At 42.1% G+C, this 14,697-nt stretch overlaps 1 long non-coding RNA gene across 1 annotated transcript; it reads right to left on the reverse strand.

Moving 5' to 3' along the window:
• Positions 1 to 424: 424 nt before the first annotated feature.
• On the reverse strand, positions 425 to 6,823 carry LOC141415566 (uncharacterized). Its single transcript, XR_012440549.1, has 3 exons — positions 6,225 to 6,823; positions 5,981 to 6,128; positions 425 to 5,031 (listed from the first exon to the last, which is right to left on the reverse strand). It is a non-coding gene; the product is annotated as an uncharacterized lncRNA (long non-coding RNA).
• Between the last annotated feature and the right edge of the window lie 7,874 nt (positions 6,824 to 14,697).

The following is a 14,697-nucleotide window of genomic DNA, read 5'->3' on the forward strand; positions in this document are numbered from 1 at the left end:
ATACTTAGTACTGCCAAAACAAAACAACAAGAGAAACCTAAGTTACTCACGCCTGTAATCCCAGCTACTCAGGAGGTAGAGATCAGGAGGATTGTGGTTCAAAATCAGCCCCAGCAAATAGTTCTCAAGACCCTATTTTGAAAAACCCATCACGAAAAAGGGCTGGCCAAGTAGCTCAAGTGATAGAGCACCTGCCTAGTAAGCATGAGGCCCTGAGTTCAAACCCCAGTACTGCCAAAAAAAAAAATCCTAGTGTGTAAAAGAAGTAAAATTATCTCTATTCATAGATGACATGGTCTTGTATGTAGAAAATTCTTGTGCATGGGTGGTGCAGGCACACACATGCATAGAACTCGTTTTTCTTTTCTATTTTTTTTTTAGCCCTGGGGCTTGAACTCAGCATCTTGTGCTTGCTAGGCAGACACTTTACTACTTGAGTCACTCCACCAGCATGGATACATAATCAATATACAAAAATTAGATGTGAGGCTGGCACAGTAGTACAGGCCTATAATCCCAGCACTCTGCAGGCTGAGGTAAGAGACTAGTGAGTTTGAGGCCAACCTGGCCTTCAGAGTGAGACCCTGTCACAAAAGAAAGTGTAGCTCAAGCCATAGAGCACCTGTTTGCAAGTGCGAAGACCTGAGTTCAAACCCCACATCCACCAAAAAAATACAATATCAATTGTATGTCTATAACAATAAAATGAAATTAGGAAAATAATTCCATTCACAACCGCATTGAAAATTGAAAAGTAACAAAATATTGAAAATGGAACTAATATTTGAGGGAGGTTTTTTCCCTTTGGCAACACTGGGATTTGAAGTCAGGGCCTCATGCTTATTAGACAGGCATTCCACTACTTGAGCCACTCCACCAGCCCTTTTTTGTGATGGGTTTTTCAACATAGGGTCTTGAGAACTATTTGCCTGGGGCTGGTTTCGAACCATGATCCTCCTGATCTCTGCCTCCTGAGTAACTGGGATTATAGGCATGAGCCACTGGTGCCAGGCTGGATTGGGAGACAATATTGCTAAAATGACAGGTTCCCAAAGTGGCCCACAGACTGAGCACAATCCTTGTCAGAGACCTAAATGTAAGAGCTAAGAATGTAGAAACCTTAGAAGAAAACATGAGTAAACAACCTCACCAAAATTGAAAACTTTGGTGATTCTAAAATGTCATCAAGAAAGTGAGAAGATAATCCTCGGCCAGGAGGAAATGTATGTGAATCAGCTATCTGATATATCTGATAAGGGCAGAGTCTCTAAAAGATATAAAGTTCTTAAACTTAAGTTGAATACACAATAGACAAAAGATTTGTATAGATATTTTTCTGAAGAAGATACCTAAATGACACATAAACTCATGAAAAGACGCTCAAAATATTAGTAATTAGGAAAACGCAACTCAAACCCACAGTAAGATCTTATGTTACATCCGTAGATGACTACAAGAGAAAACAAGCCCGGAGTTATGGTTCACACCTATAATCCCAGCTACTCAGGAGGCATAGGTAGGAAGATAGAGTTTCAAAGCAAGCCCAGGCAGTTATTGAGACAAATAAGACAGACATGGTGGCACATGCCTGTCATCCCGGCTACATGGGAGGCACAGGTAGGAGAATTGAAGCTCCAAGACAGTCAGAGCAAAAATTGAGACCCATTAAAAGAAAAAAAAAAAAACTACAAGGAAACACCTAAAGCAAAAAGGGCTGGAGGAGTGGCTCAAGGGTCAAGCTCAAGGCCCCGAGTTCAAACACAAGTACCATCACAGAAGAAGAAAAGGAAAAAGACAAACAAATAAAAACCACTAGTGATGATGAGGAAAATAGGTTGCTGTCAGGGGTTGGAGGAGAGAGGAATGAGGAGTGCTGACAATGGAGGGGTTTTCCTCTGGAGGGAGGACAAACCTGTTCTGCACTTGGGAATGGTGCATGCTGCATTTAGAGGTGGCCGTCATCTTTGTGAATATCCTTAAAACTGCTCAGCTGTGCAGTTTAACACAGAAAATAGATGGTATGGGAATTAGATCTTGATAAAGCAGTTGCAAGGGGCTTGGAGGCATGGCTCAAGTAGTAGACCACTTGTTTAACAAGTGCCAGGCCTTGAGTTCAAATCCCAGTATTACCAAAAAAAGAAAAGAAAAAAGGAGAGGGCAAAGAGGAAGGCGTGGAGCATGTGAGCCAAATCGCCTTTCTATTTAGGAGTCAAAAGATACTGTCCAAAATTGAAAACAAGAGGAACAACCACACAGAAGCAGAGGAAATGCCAGAATTAAAGTAAGAAACAGAAGAATTAGCTGGGCGCCACTGGCCTGTAATTCTAGCTACCTGGGAGGCTGAGATTCAGATCATGGTTCTAGGCCAGCCTGGGCAGAAAAGACCCCATCTGAAAAATAACCAGAACAAAACCGACTGGAGGTGTGGCTCATAGGGTAGGGTGCCTCCCACTGTTGCTTGAGACAGGTCTTTCATTCCTGTGCTGAGGTAGGCCTCAAACACCTATCTTCCTGATCTCAGCCTCAGCTAGGATTACAGAAGTGAGCTATTGTGCCCCGCAAGTTGGGTATTAAATTTTAAGCTTTCATTGAGTCTGTCAACAATGACTAATTGGTCTCCTTTTACAAGAGAAATGAGACAATTACTTTACTTTTTTTGTTACCAAAGGGATCATTAATGAAACCAGCAAAACAGTCTTATTAGAACATTATATTCCCTAGCCATCTTTCCGTCCTTTAGCCCAGAACAAAATTATCTTCCTATTTTTCTTGGACTGGAACAGTAAGTTGGACCACAACATTGTCAAGAGGTACTGGGTGCTGACACCTGTACGGCCTGCACTGAGGTCATCTGGCCAGTACTGGTTCCTCTGTCCATGCTGTGTGAGAGGAGCTGGGGATGGTCACTGTGAATCACAGGAAAAAACTCTCCAATTGCAGACTTGCTGTTATGAACTGAAGATCCTTTTGCTCTCCCTGTCCTCTTCCATCTGATTTATCAATTATTTTTCTAGAACTACATATTTCTGCATATGTTAGCTCATGAAATAGATGAAAGTTCATTATCTTTTTTTTCTCTCCACAATTCTTTTTATTTTGCAAAATACTTTCTTACATTTTTGGTTTTTTTTTTTAAATCATTTTTACATTTATTCACGTGTATACATTTAGGCCACCTCCCCCCTACCCACCCCACTTCCAGGCAGAACCTGTTCTGCCCTCTTGTTCTCTGATTTTTGTTAAAGAGAAAACATAGGAGATAATAAAAAAGACATAGTGCTTTTGTTAGTTTAAGATAAAGATAGCTATACCAAGAGATTCCTACTGTTGCTTCCATGTACTTGTGTATTACAAAACACACTGGTTCATCTCTGCCAGACCTCTTCTCTACTTCCTGGTCCCCTTCCCATTGTGGCCTCTGCCACTTTAGGATTACTTTATTCAGTCCTCTACAGAGGAGCACATCAACCACATTCAAGTTTTGGGTTTTCTTCCCTTTTCCTATTCCTCCTAATTTCTCTCCTTACTGTGTAACCCATGTACAATAATAATACTGCATGTTTTAGGTCTATAAACGACACATGAGGGAGAACATGCTATTTTTGGCTTTCTAAGCCTGGCTAACTTCACTTAAGATGATGTTCTCCAGTTCCATTCACTTATTTGCAAATGACAAAATTTCACTGAAAGTTCATTAATTCAAAATTGAAGTTCACACAGCACAGAGAAACATCCTCCTAATCTCATGTACTACATATGACACAGGTCTCCTGAGATTTGACCAGAGAACATTTGTCAGACCTTCTGCAACCCCAAAAGGGCACTGTGACCCTGACACATCCAGTGTCCTATGCTCCCCTTTCAGATGCAAGTCAGTGCCCTGGAATCCCACCATGCTGGGATGTGTTGGCTGCCCAAAGGTAATGGAAGCTCCAAAGGGAGGGAACCGGCATTATCTATCTGACCTTTGTGTCTCCAGGCTCAGCAAGTGCCACCTCAAGAATGGACCCACTAGACACTTGTTGAAGGCACACACTCAAAATAGCAGCAGCTACTAAAATACATGAATTGACACTTTACAAATGTACTACAGGAGAAGAAGCTGTGTTTCTGGGCAGCACTTCTCCTTATTAATTTATGTTCAAACAGAGATGCTCTTTTCTAGGATTACCTGTGGCTTGGTTTAATGCAGATTCACCCTCATCTCTGATCCTTCCATCTGTCTACCACCTTCCAAGACCATGGAACCATGTGTGAAGCACAGCCTTCACCCAGGAATCATATCTGCCTTGGCCACCCACCAGTGTCCTGTCCTTCCTTGACTGTTATTAGCCTCCAGGACTTTAGCTGCAGTTGATGAAAATGTTCTATAAACTACATCCACATCTTTTATTCCATACCTTGTTGGCGCTACAACCATCTTGGTATATGAACCCGATCCCCCAGGCCCTTTCATAGTAGTGAAATCATATATCCTCCTGTTTGCTTCCTAAAAATTATTTTTTTCTTTATTCAAACAAGTTTCCTTTATCCTCATAGATCTTTTGTCAAATTTTGTTCCACTCAAGGTTAGGGTTTGACACAGGGCACCTGAGATAAGGTCTGCATATGTATGACTGGAGGAGCTGGAAGTCACCCTCTCTTCCTCCTGGTGTACCATTGACACATTCAATTTTGCCTTCAGAGAAGAATGGAATGTGTATTAAAGAGAAAGCTGTATCATCCTTACAAAGTTTAAATTTCATTAATCAAGTGAGAGTCAATGCATTATGTACACTAATACCACTGTGTTTATGTCAGTTATAATAGTGGTATCATTTTACTTCTACAAAGATGTCAGAGCTCACAACTTATCAAGCGTTGGATCCGACACAGTAGGAGCTGGTCACCTTGGTGATAAAGTCCCTCCTCTGGTCATGATGTCCGCAATTGAAACCTTCCTATCACCAACGAGGAGCTCGCACAGGGGGGTAGCTGGACCGTGTGGCACTACCACAGTGGTTGTCCTGGTCTCTTAAGATCTTCATGCATCTAAAGGAAGAGCAAATTCCCCATTTAATAGGAAGAACAAAGCATTTGTGTTCATAAAAGTAACAACTAATTTAAGAAGGAAGTACACAGCCAGGAGCACCCACAAGAGCAAATTAGAGAGATCTCAGATAAACAATCTGAGGATCGGCCCTTTGAAAAGTAAAGAGTAAGAGACTTAATTATTGCTGTCCACCTCGCTGAACATGGGTTGGGTTCCCAGGACTCAGAAGTTTGCAGCTTAGGGTTTCCAAAGCAATGCTGTTATAAATCATCCCATGCTGCTGTTTGATACCGAAACATAGCTAATATGTCTTTAATAAGACATGCTTCATCTAACATTCTATAGGAATTTTTCCACAGTGGAGAAACGCATTACATATACAATGTGTGCATGTGCTCTGTGTTACAGGGAAATAAGATTGCCTGTGTGCTAACCATACCACCCCAGAGCTCTGCCAGGTTAATTTTTCATAATGGGTGAACTCACTTAGGACATATCCAGATTCTCCCATCTAGAGGGGAATTCTGAGGAAGGAGTCTTTTACCTCTGAGGTTGTTTCACCTTGCACAACCAGAGCAGGAATGACACCAAAGTGAAGAGATCCATTTACTTTGCAGTCCTAAAGAGGTGATTCCTCTGTGCCTGCCCTCCATCATCTATCGGGTACAGGAAGTGTGTACTGACTTGCCCATCTGTGCAGTCACAATCTCCTTGAGAGGAAGAACATTCCACTAGGTTCTACTCAGTTTTCCTGAACATCTGTCCTCCTAGGGCCCCAATCACACTAAAAGCTTAGCAAGAAACACACTAACCCTAGAAAGGGAATAAAAGGCATCAACCACAAAGCAAATACCAAGACCTGAACAGCAGCTCTGATGTCTGCTATTCTCTAAAAAGAAAAGGTAAACCTAAGGTCAATTTGTAGTCTCCTAAAGGAAATGGCAATACCTTCTTGTCTTTTCTGTGGGCACTGGAAGGGTTGAATGTGACAGTGTCATATCTGATCCTTCACATGAGTCACATCACCTTGACAATCCATGCAATCGTCCTCCATGGTTTGATAGCCAAGTCTTGTCTTCCTGAATTCTTCATGGGTCTTCAAGAAAGAGTAAAGAACATGTTCAAAGCAGAGAGCACTTTGTAAGAAACAGAGGAGAGGAAGCACAGATTACACAATGCACACCACACTCACCAGGTCCCATGGAGAAGCTGTGTTCCCTTGTCTGTACTCTTCATTGTGCAGCTCAATTATTTTCAAGTTCTCCTCCCATACTGCTCTCCTTTGTCCTTCTTCATTCTAGAAATAAGTACAAGTGATGGTCTCTCTTGCTTTTAAAACCCACCCCAAAAGATGAAGACACACTATGGCCAGGGATAGCTTTGAACTTCTAGGAGATACAAATGTCCAGAAACAGCAGGGTTGTTTCCATATGGTGCTCAAACAGGTGTCATTAGGTTACTACTTTGGTTTGACCTGGCTTCTGGAAGCTCCTCCCCAGCTATGGAGTCTCTCTTAGTTCCCCAGGGACACTTTTGATGTCACCAACCTTGCTGTAGATCTCCCATAGAGATGTCCTGAATAATTGTGAAAGTTGCTGTTTAAAATTTATCCTCTTGGAATATATGTGGACAGTGTGTATAGTTCCCAGATTCATGTGGTGGGAGGCAAAGCCACAGAGAGACCCCTGAGGGTGCTCTGGTCACTAGTGGAGAAGACCCATCAACACAAGCATCCACAACCACCCAGCCCAGCAAACATCCAGATGTCTCCAGCAGGAAAAGAATTCCAAATGACCGCACACAGTGGAGTCCTGCTATAAAGTGAAAATGACTTTTTTACAAGCCACTGTGTTTCCAGTAAGACATATCAGGAAATTGGTCTCTTCACTGTACAACTCCTGGGGTGCACTGTGTCCTAACAACCCACCTCTTCCCAGTCTCACATCTCAACACCTCGACCCAATTCTCCCACAGGATCTCTAACCACAGTCTCCTGTCTCAGGGTGCTGACCTCTGGTGTCTGCTAGGACACTCGGCTCGTCTTATCCCAGTGACTGTTTGCTCTGACAAGTAACTACGTCCCTTTTCCTGGAAGTCCTCCCTGACTTGCATTCTCACACTAGCACCTTCTCAATGAGGAGGGTACTGTCTCTCCCTCAGTGGGGATGACAGACACAAAGTGGGCAGTACATTAATTGTGGTTGGATCAAATCTAGATTCCACCCTGGGGAGGGCAATTAGCAGGGGAATCTCACATCTTCTCCCACTACACTCCATTCTTATGTACAAAACTCAAGGAACTTCACTCCTGATGGTACATTTGTCATTTTGTTAAAACATACGCATTTGTGACCTAGTAGGGAAGGACAGATGAGACTTTAGAATGGCAGGAGGTCCACCAGATGCACTTGGATGGACTCTTCTGTAGGCTATGTGGGCTGCAATCCCAGTTTCCTCACTCCCTACTCTGGGAAGATGGAGTCTATCCACTAACCATCTCAACCCCTTCCTTATTCCTTCTAGTGTGGGAACACGAGGCTTTGATGACACACACTCGATAGAAGTATGTGCTCTGTACCAATACAATATGGAGAGTTCAGTTCAATATACAGCTTCAGACCCTCACTTCCGATCCTTCCATCTGTCTCCCACCTTCCAAGGCCACGAAACCATGTGTGAAGACCCAGGAGTTTATATCTTATCTCTTGTGTGGTCATCAGCCTTGTCAACTCAGTCGTGTCCTGTCCTTCCTTGAGCGCAACACGGCCAGCAGGCCTCTACCCACACTTGGTGAAGATGCTCCAGAAACCAGATTCAACTGTTTGTCCCATAAGTGGATGGGACTGCAACCATCTTGGGTGCAATCAACCTGATCTCCCAGGCTCTCTTACTATAGTAAAATCACATATCCTCCCATTTGCTTTTCGAAAAAGAGATTATTTTCTTTATTCAAACAATTTTCCTTTGTCCTTATAGATCTTTGGTCAAGTTTTCCTCCCATCTAGGATAGGGTTCAACCAGCCCCTGGATATCTGAGCTATGTTTGACTGGAAGAGCCAGAAATACCCATTCTTCTTGCTGGTGCACTATTGACACATTCAGTTCTGTCTTCAGAGAAGAAGGAAAGTTCATCACATCAGTGCTTTAAACCCAGAAAGCTATGGAAACAGCCAAGATGCCCCACAACTGATGACTGGATTAAGACAACATGGTGTTTATATACAATGGAAGTTTATTCAGTCATCAAGAAGAATGTAATTTTGTCGTTTAATGGAACTGGAGAACATCATCTTAAGTGAAGTTAGCCAGGCTCAGAAGGCCAAAAGTCACCATGTTTTCTCTCATATGTGGAATATAAACCTAATACAAATGCAGCAATATTATGAAAAACAGGTCACACTAAGAGAGGTCATTGCATATGAGAGAGGGAGGGTAAAAGAAGGAAGTTAAGAAGGTGAAAATAGTCAATTACTTTCTATATAAGAATGAATGTAGAATTTTTTAAACCTTTTGAAAGCACAGGTTTAGAAGGGGACTAAGTAGAAAGAAGAAAAATGGAGGGGATGAACCAATTCAGGTTATAACCCACATATACACGGAAATGTCACAAGGAAACTCCTTGTGTAGTTATCTTATACAAACAAAAATGTCTTTTTTCAAAAACTGAGAACAGGAAGGTAACACAGGTCCTCTTTGGAGTTTGGTATCAGTGGGAGGGGGGAGGATATAAGGAAAGAGTGTGGGAGGGTGAATGTGGTGGAATATTACACACTCACGAGTGAAAAGGGAAAAATGAGACTTGGTGAAACTATTCCAGGAATGAGGGGAGGGGAGGATAAAGGAGAATGAGGGAGGGAGTGAATTCAACTATGATATATTGTAAGAACTTTGATAAATGTCACAATGTATTCCCAGTACAATAATAATTAAAAAAAAACCAGAAAGATAGCTCACCTTTACAAAATTTAAATTTTATTATTCAGGTAAGTCAATAAATTATTAAGGGATTCAATAATAGATGGATCAAGTTTTCTTCTAATCTAGGATAGGGTTCAAACAGCCCCTGGACACCTGAGATAAGGTCTGCATATGTACGAATGATGGAGAAAGAAGGCACCCCCTCTTCCTCCTGGTGCCCCACTGGCACATTCAGTTCTGTCTCAGAGAGGGATGACAGTGTATTACATCAGTGCTTTAAAACCAGAACAAATTTTCACCTCTACAAACTTTCAATTTTATTAACCAAATATAGTCAACAATTTATTTAGGTGATTCAGTAATATAATCTGTTTATGGCAACTTTTACAGCAGTGGTACCATGTCACAAGTACAAAATGTCATAGAATTCACATCACAGGTTGGATCATCAATGACTCAAGTGTTAGCTACGACACCGTATATGCTTGTCAATTTGAAGATAATGTCCTTCCTCTAAACATGATGTCCTCAATCAATGCCTTCCTGTCACCATCAGGAGCTCACAGAGTGGGGCAGCTGCCCAGGTGCCAATCTCACAGTGGTTATCCCGATCTCTGGTCATCTTTAGGTAGCCATGCTCACCCCACTCTTTACCCCAGCTGAAGGCAGAGCAAATTCTCCATTTAGTAGAACGAATAAAGCACACTGGGTTTCATTAGAGTAAACACCTGATTTCAGCATTGTGACAGAGGCCATGCACTTAGCAGAAAGAATTCAGAGAGGTAGACCTTCTTTTCACCAACCTCTACAACAAGTCAATTTTATGAAGAGATTTCTTTTTAAGAAGGGAGAAGTAGAGGGGAGATTTTTTTCCTTAATTACAAAAGTATCATAAATCATTCCTCACACAACATGCACAGCTTAGACTGGGCCCTGGCTTACACAGATGAGTAAGAAGAGGAAAGTACAAAGGACCATTCAATATGAACCAGGTGTAAGACGATGCTGGAAAATTATTGTTAATATTAGGTGTGGTCATGACATTCTGGACACAGAGGAAATCAACAATCACTATTAAGAAATGAAGCAAAGAGGGGGAGGAGGAAGAAGCGGGGAAGGAGGGGGAGGAAGAGGGGTGGGGGAAGAGGGAGGGGGAGGGGGAAGAGGGAAGGGGAGAGGGAGAGGGAAGGGGGACACCCGTAATCCCAGCTCTCAGGAGACTGAAGCAGGAGGATGGCAAGTGCAAGATCAGCCTGAGTTACAGTGGGACCATGCCTCAAAAAAAAAAAAAAAGAAATGGTGTTTCAGAAAAAGAAATGGTGTTCTAAGGGGTGAATTTACATGCATGTCATTTTTTGTTTAATGTGAAGCCTTTGCCACTTCTATTCAACACTGTACTTAGGTAAGAAGAAATGGAGATAGAGGTACACAGACTAGAAAGGAGAGAAAAATAAAACTGACTTTGCCTGCAGCTGGTATGGCTGTCTATGTAGAAAATCCCAACACACCATAACCAACAAAAACCCTGAAGAAAGGTGTTACAATAAGCTTGCAGTATGAAAGGTTAATATTCAAAAATTGATTGCTCTCCTATATACCAGCAATGAGCCATTGGAAGTTGAACTAGAAAACAGTACAGCATTTATATAACACCTAAACAAAGTAATACTGGGTATAACTCTAACCTCTACGAAGCAAAGTACACAATTCCACTGAAAGAAATCAAAGATGTAAAACAATGAAGATGTATTCCGTACAATGGGGAAACTCAGCACAGTGAAGATATCAGTGCTCTCCAAGCTCAGCTACAGATTCAAAGACATCCCATCAGAATATCAGTAAATTACTTTGCATATATCCAAAAAACATTCTAAAATTCACATGGAAAGGCAAAGACACAGAAGAGCCAACACAATACGAAGAACCAAGTTAGACACTACCAGAACTCACAACTTACTTTGGAGCAAGGGTAATTAAGACAGAGTGGAAAACGAAGGGCAGGAGGGGAAATTAAATCTTTTCCAGGGGTGAGTACCAGTGGGAGAGGGGTAGGACACAAGGAAAGGGGGAACGAAGGGGAACATGGGGTATGTGTTTTGTATCCATAAAAGAAAATAGAAGAATGAAACCTGTTGAAATTGTCCTAAGAAGGAGGGGAGAGGGAGAGGGAGAATGGTGGCTGGGAGTAAATCTAAGCTATATTGTAAGCACATATGTAAAATATCACAGTGTAACCCCCTTTACAACTATTATTATATGCTAATAAAATCACAAAAAAGACAGTGTGGTTCTGGGGTTCTGGTATCATAAAAAGAAGAGGGGGGACACAAGGAATACCTCAATAGAGAGAGCCTAGAAATACATCCTCACAAATTGAGTCAATTCTGGCAAAGGCAATTCAATGGAGAAAGAAGTCCTTCCAGCAAATGGTACTGGGACAACTGAATATCCACATGCAACAACAACAACAAAAAGGATCAGAATACAGATCTTACATCTTTTAAAAAAAAAAACTCAAAATGAATCACAGACCTACTTGTAAGACACAAAACTGTAAAACCCCTGGAAGATAAGATAAAACCATAGGCGACCTTGGGTTTTACAATGTCTTTTTAGACAGGGTACCAAAAGTAAAATCCATGAAAAAAGACCTTGAAAAGTTTCATTCCTTTAAAATTACAAATTTCGACTCTGCCAAAAATACTGGTAAGATAATGAAAAGATAAGGCCAGCCTGGAAGAAAAGACATGAAGAAAAAATAACAGAATGGAAGAAAGAAGCAGAAAAACGAATAACCACAGTGGAGAGAATTTACAACTTCTCCTTCAGTTATTGAAAAAACAAACTGACGATGAATTGATAAGGAAATAGAACATTTACAGAACATTAAACTCAACAGGAACACAATACATATTCTTTATAACCGCACCGAGAATAATCACTGGAGTGGACTGAATGCTGAGGCACATAAAACAAGGCTCCAGTCTCTAAGGACTAAGCTTTAAAAAGAGTATTGTGTTCTTCCCTCCAGACAAACTGAGACAGAAACCAGTAACATTAAGATGCTTAGAAAGACATCATAATTAGAAATTAAACAGTATTTGTCTAATGCAGATATGATTACTGAATCCAGCAGTTGTTTGTTGAGACAAAGCTTATTGCTGCCCCCAGGTTATCTTAGTGAGTTGAGCCAGAGGTGTGTGTTGATACACACACACACACACACACACACACACACACACACACACACTCCAGTTTGCATATCCCTCTCTGTGTCTAATTACAGTTTCTCCCTTTCCATTCTTATAACTTTCTTCTGAACACGGAGAAGCCAGGTTCCCACATCAGCCTTACTATGAATCCTTTTGCATGTAATCGATCCCTCCCCGCCCCCTAGTCCTCTCCAACATGACGAACCACCTTCATGGTGCTAGGTCACTCACTGGTCCCCAACTCCCCGTCTTGTTATTTTCCTTCTGCTGTCTGCAGTCTGACACCCGGTCTAGCAATGCATGAGAACATTCTGTTCCAGTTGTTTTGAGATGTCTTATGGCCTAGGAATATGACATATCTTGTTGTATGTTCTGTGTACTTTTAAAAGAAGTACTGCTGTTGCTGGGTGTAAGGTTGTATGAGTGAGAATTTGACCTCGGTAGCTGACGGTGTTGTCCAGTTCTGTGTCTTACATAATTTCTAGTAAATGAGAGATGAGGGCTGAAGTGTCCAACTGTAATCGTGGACTGCTCCACCTGTCCTTTGTCCTGTAAGTTATCCCGCAACAACTTTATAGGCACAGAATTCATTTACTACACTGTATTAGGGTTCTCCAGAGAAAAGCCAAGTGGAATACTACAGGAACGTGCTCTCCCAGTTCTGGAGCCTGAGAATCTGAAACGCAATGGTCCTGGCCGGCTGGAGACTAAGAGAGATAATGGTGCGGGTCTGGTATGAAGGCTGGCAGACAGAGACCAGGAGAGCTGGACAGTCACCTGCAGATGCTCTTTTACTCGGGGGACACTCAGTCTTTTGGGTCTCTTTAGGCCTTTGATTGAGTAGATGAGGCCTAACCCACTTTATGGTAAAAGCAGATTGCTTTTACCATATTACCATACTGGTTAAAATGTGAATCTCATCCAAAAACATCATCACAGAAATACCCCAAAAAATGTTTTAGGAAATATCTGGGCACCGTGTGGCAGGGATTTGTGTGTCAAGTTGACACATTAAATTAAACACATAAAATTAACCATCACACATGTTACTCACCCACTTACATGTACAATTAGTCTAATGCTACATGATAGGAAGAAAAACAAGGATTTTTGAAACAGATGTGTGCATGCACACATATATTCATAACAAAGTAAACACTGTGATACAGGAGGCCCTTTAGGGCATCTTTTAGTATTAGTGTTTCCTGGAAGCACTCAGAACAATTACAGTCCTCATCTCTGCAACGGGTCAAGCAGACCTAGTCGTTATGTATAACTGCCTCCTCCTCCTGCCCGCTGTGCATTCACTTTCCCTCCAGCAAGCTTGTCAGCCGTCGTGGTTCTCTACCCAGCAGGGTGGCCATCACCTTCGTTCCTCAAGGGTCTGTGCCATCATAGCCCTGCCTGGCTTGGGTTGTTACAGAGTTCCACTGACTCTGACAATACTAGTAGATGCCCTAAAGGATATCCTGCATTTCAAATAACCTTCTTATTCCCACTGTGGAGTTAAAATCCAATTTCCCCTTTACAATCTGGATTAATCTGTTACAGGCTGGCCCCCGCTAACCCTGTAACGTTTTTTCTAGGTCTGTTGATTCAGAGGTTATCAAGTTGACAAGTGGCAGCTTTCAAGTTTGGTGGAATCACAACATTCCTCCCTCTGTAATTAGGACCTCCAGGTCAGCAGAGCATAAAATCATGGCAACTAGAAGCAAAATCTTACTAGTAGGTCACTAAGCATCATGGTGAGTGGTGCCACCCCTATTTCCATGTTTTGATTCCTAGACCTTTGAATTCTGGCTACTGGAGACACAGTACCAAATACTGGACTGAGCATGTACAGCCTTCTGCAGAGACTTACCCCTACTAAACCAAAACTCTCGAGACTGAGGTGTCTCTTAAATGTAAGGGTTTCCTGAGCCATTATGGATGTTACTCAGAAAAGGACCAGGTCCAGGGACAGGTCCTGCAATTACCAGCAGCTAAGCCACACAGCAGTTGAAAAAATATCTGCAGACTTAAGAACCAAGAGCAGTCGGGTGCCGGTGGCTCACACCTGTAATCCTAGCTACTCAGCAGGATCGCAGTTCGAAGCCAGACTGGGCAAATAGTTTTTGAGACCCTATCTTGAAAATACGTAACACACACCCACAAAGAAAGGTCTGGTGGAGTGGCTCAAGGTATAGGCCCTGAGTTCAAGCCTTGGTACCAAAAAAACCCCCCAAAAAACAAAAGCAGTTTTTTGAGGCAGGATCTCACTCTAGCCCAGGCTGGTCTTGAAATCATTTTTTGGTGGTACTGGGGTTTGAACTCTGGACCTCACACTTACTAGGCAGGTGCTCTACGTGAGCTATACCCCAGCCTTTTTGTCTTTAGTTATTATTTCAGGTAGGTTCTCACATTTTTTGTCCAGGGCCAGCCTCAGATTGAAATCCTTCTACCTATGGTCTCCTGCGTAGTTGGGGTTACAGTTGTGAAGTACCACATTCATTTTTATTGCTAACCTGCCCAGGCTGGCCTTGAACTATGATCCTG

This window comes from Castor canadensis, chromosome 13 (assembly GCF_047511655.1).
Source record: "Castor canadensis chromosome 13, mCasCan1.hap1v2, whole genome shotgun sequence".
Taxonomy (NCBI): domain Eukaryota; kingdom Metazoa; phylum Chordata; class Mammalia; order Rodentia; family Castoridae; genus Castor; species Castor canadensis.